The sequence below is a fragment of the Spermophilus citellus genome (genome assembly GCF_964194105.1).
Source record: "Spermophilus citellus genome assembly, chromosome: X".
In the NCBI taxonomy this organism is placed as follows: domain Eukaryota; kingdom Metazoa; phylum Chordata; class Mammalia; order Rodentia; family Sciuridae; genus Spermophilus; species Spermophilus citellus.
The window spans coordinates 122,274,814-122,292,313 of NC_138190.1; the positions used below are offsets into that span (position 1 = coordinate 122,274,814).

Genomic DNA, 17,500 nt, shown 5'->3' on the forward strand with positions numbered 1-17,500 from the left:
AGGTCTTTTGGCCACAGCAGCAAAAAAAAAAAAAAAAAAAAAAAAAAAAAAAAAAAAAAAAAAAAAAAAAAAAAAAAAAAAAGCTGACTAAAACACAGAGTAAACTGAGTAAATAATTATAGAGCATTTAAATCTGTTTTCATAGGTCATTTAAAATGTAAACGTCTATGATTATTTTCTCTGGTGATATTATGAGGTACATGTATCATTTAAAAAAGGGGTTAATTCATAATATGAACACTTTGTATAACATTTTAAATGTACTTTTTGTGATGAGAAATAGATTTAATCATTGAGTAATTTTACATTGCTAGTGCCACTTGTCATTAATATGTATGATGGCGTTCTCTTTAGAAGTCCTTTGGCATATATGTATGAGGTAAGTTTTTTGATGAAGTTGATAAAAATTTTTATTTAGAATAATTTTTATACCTTAAATAATGTCAATCTAAAAATAAATAGCCTGTCTTGGTTATGCATACATGTATTCCAAGCAATTTGGGAGGCTGAGACAGGAGGATTGCAAGTTCAAGGCCAGCCTCAGCAACTTGGCGAGACTCGAACCAACTTAGCAATATCCTTTCTCAAAACAAACAAATAAATAAAAAGGGCCGGGATGTAGTTCAGTGGCAAAGTGCTCCTGGATTCAATCCCCAGTACCAAAAAAATAACTAAATAACTAAATAAATAACAAATAAATATATTTTGTCATAAGAAAAATTTAATACTCCTTTATCTGTTTTACAAATAATTATATATTATTAAAATATGTGGCTTTGAGTAACAGTTGAAAGGTAAGAAGAGATAAGCTGAGAAATTATCATATTTGTCTTCACCATATGTCCTAGAATTTTTTCAACTGTCTGTTATCCCCATAAATTAATGCAGCATAGTTTGAGTGCTAATATCATTCTCATTAGGCCAAATTTTGGGGACTGGGTAGTACAAAATGATAAGCATTTATTTACACTAGGGATAAAATCACTTAAGCCTGTCAGGTATTGGAATCAATCACATTCCAAAGAATGTTGTTCTTTCACTAAGCACAAGAAACAACAGCATCCAAGTTACTTTTTACAAAGTATACTTTGGGCCTGTGAGTTCAGCTATAATCTCTCTCCTTATGTATATTCTTATTTGGAAGTTAGTATCCCAGATTAGCCATGTTGCCACAGAGAGGATGTTGAACATGAAATAACAGCTTTCTCAAAACTTACCTGTACAAGTCCAACTACAAAGTATGTGACAGAGCAACATTTACAGAAAGGTGTGCCTTGGGATTTGCATTTAAGTATAATTTGCTTATTTTGAGCATGTTTCATTTACAAAGACTGGGACAAATCTAAGCAAATTCATGGGGATAATAGAGTATTGCAAAAATTCTGGGATGTATTGTGGCTGCAAATATGATGCTTTCTCAGCTTGCTCCTCTTTACTATTCAACAGTTATTCAAAGCCACACATTTTATATTTATTTGTTTATCTTATTCCCCCCTTTTATTGTTGCATTATAGTTGTACATATTGATGGGATTTGTTGTTATATATTTGTACATGAACACAATATAACAGTATAATTAAAACCACACATTTTAAATAATAAAATGGAATTTCTTGAGACTTTTTGAAGTATTCCTTAAGATGATTGAAAGAATTGGAAGTTATTTGCAACTTTCTTTTATAGGGGTCTAAGTTTTCCTAGAACAATTCAATGTGTTTTCTAAGTCATGCAACTTCTCTCAGGTTAGTTCAACATTGATTCAACATTGACTGAGTGCATATTGTATGTTCAGAAGGAAAAAAAGGGTAGTTTTTAGGCATTTCTACCAGATCTCTTTTCTATTTATCTTTTATGGACTATCAGCTTTTTGAAGGCAATGATTGGGTCCATTATATAATAGGTAATTTGTCCCCTCCATAAACTGCAATGCTTACTTATTGACAGAAGAAAACTGCAAGGAAATGCATCATTAAATGATAATTAGAAGGTTCTCTTGCCTAAATTGGAAGACTTCACTGGTATTAGTTCACCATATGGAATGGGAATTAAGCTTGGCCTTATTTAGATTCTACTTCCATTGACGTCATATAAGGTTATTACTGATTAAAAACTTTGGAATTATCCTTTTGTGATTTATTTCTGTTTAGGAAAATTATATCATAAAGCCTTTTACTTACCTTTCAAACTTCTACTCCTTTCAATTTGGGGAGCAGGGCAATAGAGTTAATAATACTCTTGGGGATAAAAGGAATTGGATATTTAATGTTTTTCACCATATTTTAAATGACCATTCAAATAGCTACTTTGGGAATGAAACTCATCATTCTGTAAGGCTAATACAGGAAACATTTTCTTTCAGTTGCAAACAAAGTCCCCTCTGGCACAAGATTTTTTAAATCTTTGGCATTAAACCTCCGGAAACCCATATGTGTTGAAAATTAATTTTTTGCTTTGGGGTATTTTATATTTACATATTTTCTTTTTTATTTTATAATATTTAATCTAGTGAGAAAATAGCTTCTTAGGCCAAGCATAAATTCAACCCACAGGATTATAAGGTCTGGAAAATCATTGAAATATACAATTACAATTGAATATAATATTTGTAGCAATTATTTTTAAAATGTCAAATATATGGTGATTTTCTCCCATTTTCAAGCTTTTATCATCTATATAAGATTTAACAAAATTTTCTGAATTTTAATGAACAATTGAAAACAATCTATGAACATAATTACACATATAAAACCTTTTTTCTTCGATAGGCAACTTATCTAAAATCTTCAGGTTGGTCAGAGAAACATTTATCCATAATTCTGTTTTCTTATTCTGTTTTCTTTCTTTCTGATTTGAATAATACTGAACTGAAGTATTATCTCCTCTCTCTCTCTCTCTCTCTCTCTCTATATATATATATATATATATATATATATATATATATATATATATATATATATAATTTAGTTCCCAAGAGAAACCATTTTGCTCCTGAAGGGGCACTTATTTTGGCAATTTATGGAGGTATTTTTAGTTATCATGATCAGAAAAGATGAGGTGCTATTGGCATCTATTAAATAGAGCTCAAGATTGCTGTTTAACATACTGAAACATACAGGAAATCCCCACACCACAAAGAATCAGCCAGTGTAAGATGTCAATAGTGCCAAGATTAAGAAATTATTAAAATGCTAGGATCTATCACAAATTGATCCTAAACATTTTATCCAAATGATTAAAGTAATAAAAACTTTAAAATATTAGAAAAGAATTAGACATGCCTATAATCTCAGCAATTTTTAAGGGACTGAGGCATAAGGATCACAAGTTTAAGGTCAGTCTCAGCAACTTAGCAAATCTATGACTCAAAATGAAAAAAATAAAAATGAAAATGGCTGGTAACAGCTCAGTGGTAGAGTACCCTTGGGTCTAATCACTACTATACTACTACTCCTACCATTACTACTACTTCTACCACCACCACCATGAATTTATTCTCAAGAAACAAATAAAAAGGAGCCAAATATGGAATCCCACTGAAATATATGACGCATAAACCCACAGAGCATGGCGCTACTTAAAACTCTGAAATGTGGCATATCTGTACATTTATTGCTAAAGGATAAAATGACAAGAGTAAATGAAGCATAAACGTAGTCATAGACAATACAATTTTATGAACTTTACTGTAATCTATTTTAAAATATTTGGTTATCCATAAATGGAAATATATTCATTGGTATATTAACTGCAGTATATGAATAATGAATGCATATTATACCAAACTGTGCTAGTAAGACATATTTCTTTCAATAGAGACATTGAGGGATTTGTAGATTTAACATAAGCAATATTTTGAACTGAATGGAAGAGTTCAGTGTGAATATTTTAAAATTATTTTCTTACATATCATATGAATTCACATTTGATAACTAATTTGAAAGCAAAATCATCAATATAATATCTTCTTTCTTGATATCCCATTATGTTCTTTTATTTTGGGAGGGTGCCCAGGATTGAACTCAGGGGCACTCGAACACTAAGCCTCATCTCCACCCTTATTTTGTATTTTATTTAGAGACAGGGTCTCACTGAGTTGCTTAGGGCTTCGCTTGTGCTGAGACTGGCTTTGAACTGGAGATCCTCCTGCTTCATCCTCCCAAGCTGCTGGGATCACAGGCATGCACCACTGCATGTCAGCCCTTCTGTATTCTTAAAGACAAAAAATGGAATACTTTTGAATTATGAGAGTGATGTATAGATCTATTCCCTGTATATAAAATATACATAACATAAATGAAGACCATTTTTGTGATAATCTATAGTTGATAACTTTTAATACCCAGTATATAGCATTATGATTAAAGTAGTTTTGCTAATATCTTTCATAGAGTAAAATATATATCCTTAAAACGACAATTAAGTGGAGTAAGGAAATTATAAAATATAATCCAATTTATTGAAATTAATTTAATAGAGGGCAACTATTATTCTTTCTGTTGCAACACCTTCACTTCTACAAATATTTTGTCTTCACAAAAGCAATTAATGAGCAAAAATTATTTCTTGTTGATAATATTAGCAACAAAATATTCTTAGAGTTTCAATATGTACTCAAATTCAGATAAACTGTATATTCTAGAAGCTTGTATGAAACAAATCTCCAATGAATTATGCTTTCTAAAAATTTGACAACTTCAGAAAATCACCATTTCTCCATATTAATGTGTTTCAGTACTTGGGAGAGCAAAGTCTGATTTAATTGTCCAAAAACTCAGTTTGGAAGTAAACACTTTCAATATTCCTTCCTCCACATATTATGCCACATTCATCTCCTGAAGAAACTATGTCCTACTCTTCTGGAACAGAGACTTCTTGTATTAAATTGATGTGAGAATATTTGCCTATTATTTTATCATATTGTAAACTTATATCTAATTTTATGCTCACAACATCTTATTTCTCTTTTTACCATTACTACTTTGTAGTTGTCTCCAGACAGAAAGTGAGTATATTCAATTCTTCCCCAAATATATTCTATCTGTCTTATTTTACATAATAAATTTTTATTCTTTGTGTAATGTCAACACCAACATTACATGAATTTAAGGCTTTCTAGAGGTTTGTATTTACTGAATGATGAGTTGCTCATGATTTCTCCACGGTTCTCAAACATACTAAAAATCTCAAAAGGTATACATACATTTCAATAAAAAATAAAATAAATGCTGGAACTAAACTACATCTGACCTGAGCCAGGTCAAAATTCTCTTATTTTAATAAGTCTTATATAGGAAGACATTTTGAGAATTCTGATTTCATAAACATTCCATTTTGATTTCTGAAAAATCATAGTAAATAAAATATTTTGTTGCTTTGGAGATGTTTTTCAAGTTACAGTGACATTAATGAATTAATATGTTAGAAACCATGGTATATTGTAGCCTTTTGAAAAGTTGGTTACAAGAATATTCAAATGAATGTTATGTTAATAAAATGATAATATCTCAAATCAGCACTATAGACCATTTTCAATAAGATACTCAATATTCCATTTTAGTCATGGAAAGTATGGGGCTGGGGTTGTGGCTCAGTGGTAGAGTGCTTGCCTAGCATGTATGAGGCACTGGGTTCAATCTCCAGCACCACATAAACAAACTAAAGAAACAAAATAAAGGTATTGTGTCTATCTACAACTAAAAAATATTTTTTTAAAAAATGAAGCATTACAGCTATGGTGAGTTAAACTACATAATTAGATTAGCTTTCAAGTACTGATTATGGGGCAGGAGTGTGGAGCCTGAGAAACATGATAGCCTGTATTCAATAATTTTTTTACAAATATTATGACAAAATGCTTCTTGTGTTAGCAAAATTTTGGATACTATTGATCTTGATATAGTACATAATGGTATTGTAATATATACATAATGGCATGATAAAATTTCCAAAGGAAGAGTCCTTTATACTTAACTCTTGTCCTCTTATTCTCTGTTTAGTCTAAGAATCAGGAAATGTGATTTTTCTCTCTCAGGGCTATGATTTCTGGTGGGGATTTTTCACCTAAATAGCTCCCTGTATGTTAAAAAAAGGTATAAATTGTTGAAGTTACAGATTTGCACAATGAGTTGAGCATGACCTACTCTACAGTCTATTTTATTGCTAAATGCCTCTGATACCATGTATGCTATGAACATAATGGAAAAAGTATACAGCTTTCTCAGGTTTGAAGAAGATATCTAAGTATGTACCATGGGTTTAATTTACCTTGAACTTCCTATTTGTAAGTACATAAATTCTCTTCTTAGTGGCATAGATGGCATTTAGAATAACATGCATTTATTCATTTATTGCATTATCCTGATTGTTTAAAATACACCTGGTTAAAACTTAAATATTGTAAAATATTTAACTCAAAATGGAGGGGAGTAGAAAAAGGTGTTCATCTTAGGATAAAATGTGTCATTATGGTTTTTTTTTTTTTCAAAACCAGAACAGTTTGAGAAATAGAGAACATTTAACATAGATGGTAGATTGATTAAATTTTCCTTAGGCTCTTTCACTAAAAAAATGATCCTAATGTTAAAATTATATAATTTGTTTTCAGAATGATTTTTATATTTAATTCCCATTTTAATTTATCTCATAATCTCTATTTTGCGAATTCATACCTTTTTCCTTTTTATATAGTTTGTGGAAGCATATGAAAAACTAAAAGATACAACTTTCATTTGCTGTGTGTTTGTGTTTGATACAAATTTACTTTATCAATTAATAATCTATAAAAGTAATTTATAAATATAACTAATATTTACACATAATTAATACATAAATAAACAAAACTAACATTTTTCACATTCATAAGATAGAAAATTTGAAAATAATGTTTAACCATAAAAATGCTATTGGAATTTAAAACTTTATACTATTTCACACAAGTCTTTGCAGCATATTCTGATTTCATCTATGCCCCTAGAATCATCAGAACATGTACTCTCTGCTGTTGCCACCTTGGCCTTGCTTCTTTTTTTTTTTTTTTTTTTTTTAAAGAGAGAGTGAGAGAGGAGAGAGAGAGAGAGAGAGAGAAAGAATTTTTAATATTTATTTTTTAGTTCTCGGCGGACACAACATCTTTGTTGGTATGTGGTGCTGAGGATCGAACCCGGGCCGCATGCATGCCAGGCGAGCGCGCTACCGCTTGAGCCACATCCCCAGCCCTGGCCTTGCTTCTTTTCAAAAAGCCTGGGGCATTATGCTCTCCTTTTTTTACTTGGTTAACTCTGTTTAGCCCTCAGATCTTAGGTATATTTTCTCTTTATGAATTCTTCCCTGAGCCAGGTAAAAATCCTCTTATTATCTTGTGTTTGTAGTATTTATTTACCATTGAAAATTTTCCACTTTAAACAATTCTTTGCTTTATATCTTCCCTAATATTCTGTATGGACAATTGCATGGGGATTAGGGTGGATTTTGTTCATTATTTAATTCCCAGTTCCCAGCATAAAGGCTGGCACTTGGTAAGTGTTTAGTGTGTATTTTTTGCCTGAGTAGATTAACATTGATTGAAGCTAGATATGACCATACTAAATTCATTTTCCTGCTTATTCTCATGGACATTTCTATGTTCTCAGAGTATACAGAGTTTTGAAAGCTAGAATTGTATAATATTTATCTTTTAGTTCTCATGATGTAAAGCCCAGTAGTTTGTATTTAGAAGCTATTCAATAAATGTTCATTACATATCCAGATGTGAATATATATGTATAACTTGTATATAAGATATATCACTTATATACATCTTATACATATTTATATATCTTATATATTATACATATATTTATGTATATTTTATGTGTCATATATATATATATTTTTTCATCTCACCAGTTAGAAATGAAATTCAAGAAAAATAATACCTCTTATTTTAATTCTCACCTCTTATGCTTATTTCCTGTTTTTCCTAGTTGAACATACTAGCTGTCAGTGGAGTGTGAGGTAAGATTAAATGAAAGTGTCATCATTTCACACTTTTTTGGATAAGGGAAACATATTCATGGCTTACTCTTGAAGGAGACACAGCAGCTGCCATGGTAAATATTGACAAGGGGTCTTCAAGAAGTCTTCAATATCCCATAATAATTCCTTTCTGGTCTGACCCAAATATCTAATATGCTGTCAGAAATTTCTCATTTTATTTGGTAATCAAAGATTTCTGTTAACAGGATGTTAGTTTTGATATGTGAGGTTACCGCACAAAGGAGTAGTGGTCATTTATATTTAACTTGAATTAGTGTAACAATTAGGCAACAAAAGTATAACATTTCACAAAGATGATATCAAATATACTATGTGTTTCATACAATGTACTGTGGAAAGAATGAGGCAAGATTCTTCCCTATGAAGAAATTAACATGAGTTCTATGACTTAGTGGACATGGGGAAATAATTCACATTCATTCATTCAATGAATATTTATTGAGTTCTCTTAACATACCAAGCAGAGTTCTATGCACTAGAGATACTGGCAAGAGAAAAATCCTATGGTCTTGAATTTCATAGTGAAGGCAGACAATAGAGAAATTAAATGCACAGCAGCCCAGTGATCATTAGTATTATGAAGTAAAATCAAATAGGGAAAGGGAAATAAAAGAGTATAGGGGAGTGATTGTATATAGGATTGTCAAAGACTACCACCATGCTAAGAAAGCATTTAAGCTGACATCTGAAGAACAATCAGAGCAGATACCTGAGGCAGATGCATGCTTGGCATACTCAAGTAATAATAAGGAGCTCTCTGTGGCTGGAATGAAGTGATATAAGGGTGAGCAGTAGGTAATGAGGTCAGAACAGTAGCAAGATCATATACACTCAGATAGCTTATTTTATATGCTCTGAGGATCCATTGGAGGATGTTAAATACATGATCACACACACACACACACACACACACACACACACACTATTCTGCCTGATATCATGTAGAGAAGAAACTTATGAACTTACGGTTGAACAGGACTAGAATTAGAGATCATTTAATAAGGCTGTTGTATTAGTATGGGCAAAAGATGATGGCGGCATAGAACAGTGTAGTAAGGAAGATGATACAAAGAATTGGTTTATAAATTTACTAAAATACATGTCAAACAGAATTTAGAGTTGAACTTCCTGTTGGATGTCAGAGAGGAGTCAAAAATTAACTTCAAGTTATATAGGATGGATCAAAAATTTTTAACTAGATATGTTTTGATTGTGGTGGTAGATTCATCTGTCAAAGTTCATCAAAATATTTACTTAATTGTGAACATTTTATTGCATGTAAAGTGGATATAGATAAAGTTGGTAAAAATAAAAATGTAGTGGTAGGTTACATATAGTACAAATATTTAAACATTGATTTTTCCATGAAAAGAAATCAAACAAATATTACCCTAAGAGAATGCTCTTAGAGTAATGCTGATACTGAATATGTATAAAATCTTAAGACTTCTATTCATTTAAACTCCTGAAATATCATTGGAGGTTTCATACACACTTGGGTTGACTAAAACACATTAATGCATTTTATTGTATCAATGATAAAAACATATCTGGTATATATTTTTAATTTGTATGGATATATGTGAAATTTTCTACAGAATGAATAAGAAGACAGATTTGAATATTTGTGGGATATGATCATGCTGTATTTCTAAATATATTTCAAGTCAAATGCTCTGGAAAAGGTAAATTCAGACCATAGGGAAAGCTAAATTATTAAGAACATTCCCTTTGTATTAAAATAAATGAAGGCATAACCAGAGATAACCCAAAATAACCCATGATGAATAATGATAGGCAAAAGTAAATGATAAATTGCTCACTAAAGTGGACATTTTTTGTCAAATTACCATAGCAATTCCAGTGACGGGGAAAGAAGCTGAAATGTCAGTCCTGCTGAATGTACTCCTTTCATTTATTTTCTATAAATTAACTCATGTATTTCTGATTCTAGTTTGCATAAAATATGTTAATACTAGAATTATGAAAATAGAATAGAGCACTCTGATATGGTTTGAAAATAAGTTAATAGCCCTCAAATTTGTGCACCAAGTGAGACATGGATATAAGTTAAATTTAACTTAATTTTATGCCTTTTTGGTCACATCATTTTGAAATATATTTACTTATTATATATAACCTGCCATCATTTACTTTATAGATAAGGTTATAGCCATAAGGTTTAAGGCCTTCTATTTATGTCCAGTAATTATATCTCTGCTCAACCCTTCAACATGTATGTCTTCTAGTGAAAATGAGAATAATGTAATCTAGCATTTAGGGTTGCCATAGGGATTGAATGTATATGCTAATTTGAAAGCACCTGCTGCATAATTACTTTTCATTTCTTTATTCTCCTACTGGTGCCCCCTTCTGGATGCATGGTATATGCCTCTGTCATCTAAGAATACATTTTTAAGTCTATATATCTGAATTTATACTTAAATATAAATTACTGTTCTTTTGAAAAAGGAAGTGTTATGGTCTAAAAGCTTGTGTTTTCCTCAAATTAATTTGTTAAAAAACTAACTCCTACTGTTATGGTATCAGGAGGTAGCACCTATTGGGTTGTGATAAAACAATCATTTATTCAATGGAATTATTGTCCTTATACAATAGGCCCAAGGGTGTTCACTCTCCTCTTCTGCCATGTGAGCACACAGCAAGAAGGTGTCATCTACAAAACAGAGCAAGTGTCCTCACCCAAAACAGAATCTCCTGGAGCCTTATTATTAGGTTTCCTAGCCTCTAGAACTGTGAGAAATAATTTTCCTCTGTTGATAAGTCCCCAAGTTTATAATATTTGATTACTGTAGCATGACTGGACTAAGTCAGATAGTGTAATGGGCTGGCTAAGAATAAGGACTTTACAACCATACTCCATTCAAATTCTAATCTATCACCTTCTAGTAAGATGACATTTGGCAAATCTCTTTTGTAATAATTTATTCTAATTTGTTATATATGACAGCAGAATGCATAGCAAAATATATTACACATATAGACCACAATAGTTCATGTCTCTGGTTGTGCACAAAGTAGAGTCACACCATTTGTGTCTTCATACATGTACTTAGAGTAATGATGTCCATCTCATTCCACCATTTTTCCTACCCCACATGTTCTCTCTCTTCTCTTCCCTCCCCTTTTTCCTATCTAGAGTTCATCTAATCCTCCCATGCCCCCCAACCCCATTATGAATCAACAAACTTGTATCATAGAAAACATTCAGCATTTTTTTTTGGAATTGGCTAACTTAGAATGATATTCTCTTACTCCATCCATTTACCTGTAAATGCCATGATTTTATTCTCTTAATGCTGAGTAATATTCCATTATGTATATATACCACATTTTCTTTATCCATTCATCTACTGAAGGGCATTTAGGTCGGTTCCAGTTTAGCTATTTTGAATTGTGCTGCTATAAAAATCGATGTGGCTGTGTCCCTGTAGTATGCTGTTTTTAAGTCCTTTGGGTATAGTCTGGGGAGAGGAATAGCTGGTTCAAATGGTGGATGCATTCCTAGATTTCCAAGGAATCTCCATACTGCTTTCCATATTGGCTGTCCCAATTTGCAGTCCCACCAGCAATGTATGAGTGTACCTTTTTCCTCACATCCTCACCAACACTTATTGTTGTTTTGTATTGTTAATAGTGGCCATTCTGACTGGAGTGAGATACAATCTTAGAGTAGTTTTGATTTGCATTTCTCTAATTGCTAGAGATGTTGAAAAATTTTCATATATTATTGGACCATTCATATTTCTTCTTCTGAGAGTGTCTGTTCAGTTCCTTGGCCCATTTATTGATTGGGTTAAGATTTTTGAGTTCTTTATATATCCTAGAAATTAGTGCTCTATCTGATGTGTGTGTGGTAAAGATTTTCTCCCAAAATGTAGGCTCTCTATTCACCTCACTGATTGTTTCTTTTGCTGAGAAGAAGGTTTTTAGTTTGAATCCATCCCATTTATTAATTATTGATTTTAATTCTTGTGCAATAGAAGTCTTATTAAGGAATTCGGGGCCTAATCCAACATGATGGAGATATGGACCTACTTTTTCTTCTAGTAAGTGCAGGGTCTCTGGTCTAATGTCTGGGTCTTTGATCCACTTAGAATTGAGTTTTCTGTAATGTGCAAGACAAGGATTCAATTTCATTCTATTACATATGGATTTCCAATTTTCCCATCAGCATTTTTTGAAGAGATTATCATTTCTCCAATGTATGCTTATGGTGCCTTTGTCTAGAATGAAATAACTGCATTTGTGTGAGTATGCCCCTGTGTGTTCTATTCTGTACCATTGATCTATGTGTCTGTTTTGTTTCCAATATAATGCTGTTTTGTTACTATACCCCTGTAGTATAATTTAAGGTCTCGTATTGTGATGCCTCCTATATCACTTTTCTCACTAAGGATTATTTTGTCTATTCTGGACCTCTTATTTTTCTAAATGAGTTTCATGATTGCTTTTTCAATTTCTGTGAAGAACATCATTGGGATCTTAATAGGAATTGCATTAAATCTGTAAAGCACTTTCGTTAGTATGGCTATTTTGACAATATTAATTCTGTCTACCCAGGAACATGAGAGATCTTTCCATTTTCTGAGGTCTTCTTCAATTTATTTCTTTAATGTTCTATAGTTTTCATTGTAGAAGTCTTTCACCTCTTTTGATAGGTAGATTCCAAAATATTTTATTTTATATCCTTGGTGTATAGAAATGCAATTGATTTATTGGTGTTGCTTTTTATACCCTGCTACTTTGCTGAATTAGTTTATGAGTTCTAGAAACTTTCCAGTAGAGTTTTTTGGGTCTTCTAAATATAGAAATTTGTGGTTAGCAAATAGGGATAGTTTGAGGTCTTCTTTTCCTATTTGTATTCATTTAACCTTTCTTTTGTCTAATTGTTCTGGCCAGGGTTTTGAGGACTCTGTTGAATAGGAGTGGTAAAAGAGGGCATCTCTGTCTTGTTCTATTTTCCAGAGGGAATTCTTTCAGTTATTCTCTATTTAGAATGATGTTGGCCTTGGGTTAATGTATATAGCTTTTGCGATGTTGAAATATATTCCTACTATCTCTAGTTTTTCTGGTGTTTTGAGCATGAGTGGATGACAAATTTTGTCGAATGCCTTTTCTGTGTCTTTTGAAAGGATCACATGATTCTTGTCTTTAAGGCTATTGATGTTGTGAATTATGTTTAGTGATTTCTGTATGTTGAGCCAATCTTGCATTCGTGGAATAAACCACTCGATCATGGTACACTGTTGTTTTAATGTTTTTGTATGTGATTTGCCAGTATTTTATTGGAGATTTTTGCATCAATGTTCATGTGTATTAATGTTAATTTGTAGTATTATTTATAATAGCCATGATATGTCTGTGAGCAGATAAAAGGGTGAAGGAAATGTTATATATATATATATATATATATATATATATATATATATATATATATATATATAAAATTTACCTTTACAAAAAGTAAATTCTAACATGTGAGATGACATGGATGAACCTGGATGACTCCATACTTAGAGAAAAAAAGACAAATGCAGAAGAACAAATGTCTCATGATTCCACTTATATGAAATTTCCAAAATAGTCACACTCTTAGAGGCAAAGAATAGAATGGTGGTTGTCAGATGCTGGACAGAGGCTGAAATAGAATGTTGCTTAATGAGTATAGTTTCACTTAAGCAAGATGACTTAGTTCTAGAGACCTGTTGTACAACACATTCTTTCTAGAAAATAAAGGGTAAGAGGAAGTAAGCTTTTTGAGGTGATAGATGTTTATTACTTTGTAATTTAACAGTTGTATGCCTATGTTCAAACCCATCATACTGTTTACATTAAATATGTACACATTTTGTATATCAATTATACCTCATAAAACTTTTTTAAAGCCCTGATTATTATCAGTAGACTATAATTTTTGTGAAGGTCAGTTTTTTTTGCCACCCAGGATTGAACCCAGGGGCACTTTACTACAGAGTCACATCCCCAGATCTTTTATTTTTTAATTTTGAGACAGGGTACTGCTAAGTTGCTTAGGGCTTTCCTAAGTTGCTGAGGTTGGCTTTGAACTTGGGATCCTCCTGCTTCAATCTCTCCAGTAGCTGGAATTATAGGTGTGTGCCACCATGCCTGTGCCTCATATATTTATTTCTTTGGTTCACTTGCAACATCTTTTGGATCCCCAGACATTTCCATCTTTTCGTGACCAAAGCAGTATTGGTTACTTCTTTGAACCATCATACCTCAGTAAGCCTAGTTTCAATAAATAGCACCAAATTCATCCAGTTTCTCAGACCAAAAACCAGTATTTATGCCTATTTCTTTATTTCCTTTATATGTCATATTTTTCATGAAGTAATGTCAACTCTAACTTTACAGTACATCCCATATCCAATTATTCTCACTTTTACTCCTCTCATCCTAATCCAAGACAGTGTAATTTTTCCCTGTTTGGAAATGCATCATATCTAGTTTTACAGATTTCCCTCTTATCCTCCTGTAGTCAGAGCAAATTTTTTGGAAAGTAAAATACAACAGTATACTTTTTGTAAGATGTTCCAGTGACACCTCCACATATTTAGAATTAAGAAACACACTTTTGTTTTCATAGACTTTATGCCTAAAGTTGATCTGGCTCCTATAAACCACACAAACCTCAAAAGTGGCTAATCTGGTCACTACTCACCAGCTACAATTATCTTCTTACTCTGACTCAAAACAACCATATTCACTTATATTGAATGGCTTTTTTATTTGCTGCTTTCTATACCTGAAATGTTGTTCCTCAATATCATCACATGGCTTACTTCATTCCTTAATGTAAGTCTCTGAATTCAATGTATAAAGGTAATTCATCAATTATCATCACTTAGGCATATACATTTGTGTAGATACTTTTTTATGCTCCCTCACACCAGATTTTGAGTTTCATGAAGACAGGCATCTTGACTGTTATTATCACCAGTACCTATTATATGCCAGACATATGAGTGGGAACTTAACCTATATTGAGTGGATCAAAGGATATGGCTCTTAAGAGGAACTTCATAAGGAATTCTGAGATTTTAAATGCCCTAAATCATTCAAAATGTGTTGTGAAAAAAATATGATTTCCCCTGCCCAAGCATTCATTGTACCTCTTGAATCCTAACAATTTCTAGAATTTTCCAACTATGCAGTTTTGTTGCATCAACCCTGTTTAATAGTCTTAGGATAGGCTGTAATCAGCATAAGTAACGTATTATATTCATAAACTAGTGTGATTCATTCATGTATCAGGGCATGACATGACTTATACTCATCAAGGCAAGTAGGTCTCAATTCTGATATGTATCTTTGTACTCTATGAGAAGTATATTTACTTTCTTGCTAGTTAGGAAAAAATAAGTGTGGGCTCTAAATGAAATTGCACATATTTGAAGTACACAATTTAATAAATAAATACATAAATAAATAGGGAAATGGGGTATTTTTAGTGCTTGTTGATGAATTAACAGAAACATTAATGTTTTGAAGTTGGAATGCAGCATACAATGTATAAAATCTTTTAAAAATTAAGAAACAAGAGTTATAAAAGAGTTGAGAGTTAAGTATAGTTTCCCCTAAGGGGTAGGAAGTGTCATAGTTATCTGACTGCCTTTTTCTTTTTGATATTTGTAAGATTAGGGCTTTTAAAAACTATATATATTTATATTATATTTTATATATAATATTTATATTTAATTTTTTAAAAAACAACTGGTTAATTAGGAATAGAAAAATATCAGTGTGTGCTATAGCACTTTATATGTAGGGCACAAGTGAGAATTCTAACAAATCCAGATTTTTAAAGTAAACTTTGTTAATCAATTACACTGATTATAGCCCTTGATTCTTTACTGCTATAAACTTTGACTCTAAACTTTGAGTATATTTGAGGCTTAATAAGGAAACAAACTGCTCAATTATACTATAGAAAGTATTTATTTTTCAGGGTGTGGTGGTGCATGCCTATAATTCCAGTGACTTGGGAGGCTGAGGCAGGAGGATTGTGAGTTCAAAGCCAGCCTCAGCAACTTATCAAGGCCCTAAGTGACACCCTGTCTCTAAAGAAAAAATGGGATTCCAAAGCAACTTAATGTAATTATAACAACAACATCTTTAATGTCTCATAATAATGTCAGCTCAAGTTTGTGGTGAGAAAGAATTATAAAGTGTGGTGAAGTTACACTTTATAATGAAAACTATTAGTAGGCTATCTAGATGGCTAATCGCATGTAACAGTCTTGTACTTGACAGTTTTTAACTAAATTTCACCCTTTAAGATCCCTAAGAAAGTCATCTATTATTGTTTTTTCCTTGATTTAAAAAATATGAGTCCACAAGTTTGTATAAACCAAGTGATATGCTGTGTAAAAATTGAATTATACTCTTGAAAGTATTAGTTATAACTAAGAAAATCATATTCCATTTAAGTGTTCCATTTAGATTGGAAAGGATTTCAAACAAAATGTGAGTTTAGCTTAAGTTTGGAATATTATCTTGCTTTTCTCACTCTTGGTTTTCCCACCCTATTTCATATGTTAAAGTTTATCCCATAGGGCCATGTATACCTGACTACAATCAAATTTAACCTCATTTAAAAGTCTACATTAACAGTACTGTATTAACAGTGAATTTAAAATCAGTATGCAAGTAGTAGAATTCAAAAGTGAAGGGTAACTTTACATCTTTTTAAAGCTTTATGTCCTACAATAAAAATACGTGTTAGCTATATAATTCATTTGGGCAGACTGAGGGAACAATTTTAGACAATAAGTCAGCAAAACTTTTACAGAATAAGTAATGTCAATGGATTCATAGTTTTTCGTTTTTATTGACAATCACACATAACCTATAATTCTTAAAATAATTTCACACAGTGACTTCTCTGTCACCAAAAGTTACATCTTTAGTAATATGCTTGAAATTTGAAGTTCAAGATGTTGTTTTTATGCTCCTAATGAGTATCATGGTAGAATTTCTAATTTTTAAATTGGGCCTAATAAAATATAATGTTCTCCAGCAGACTAAAAGCTCAATGATTTGCTTGTATTGCAAAAATCAATTTCAGGATGATAATAATAATAATGAATCATCACAGTTTTGAAAATGGAGGGATGCACAAGTAAAGTCATTTTTATTTTAGCAGCCACAATTATTTTATTTGCACTGGATAGACAGTTTATAATGTGTACAACACTTTTTTTGTCGTCAATTTTAAAAACATGGTATATAGATTCAAGATGAATTCAGAACATGTTGACATCAAGGATTTCAGAAATAGAACAAAGATTTTTATTTCTTATTTTATGTAATCAAAAATTATTAGATCCTAGGCCCACTAGAAGAAAATGTAGGCCCAACTCTCCATTATGTCAGTTTAGGAACTGACTTCCTCAACGTGACTTCTAAAGTGCAAGAATAA

General features: G+C 31.7%; 1 pseudogene across 1 annotated transcript in view; it reads left to right on the top strand.

The window, feature by feature from the left end:
• Positions 1-370: 370 nt before the first annotated feature.
• The window catches only part of LOC308638955 (neurofilament light polypeptide-like), a 52,954-nt pseudogene continuing 35,824 nt past the window's right edge, over positions 371-17,500 (top strand). The window contains exon 1 of the transcript in view: positions 371-379. The product of the transcript in view is annotated as a neurofilament light polypeptide-like (transcript). The remainder of the gene's footprint in view (positions 380-17,500) is intronic.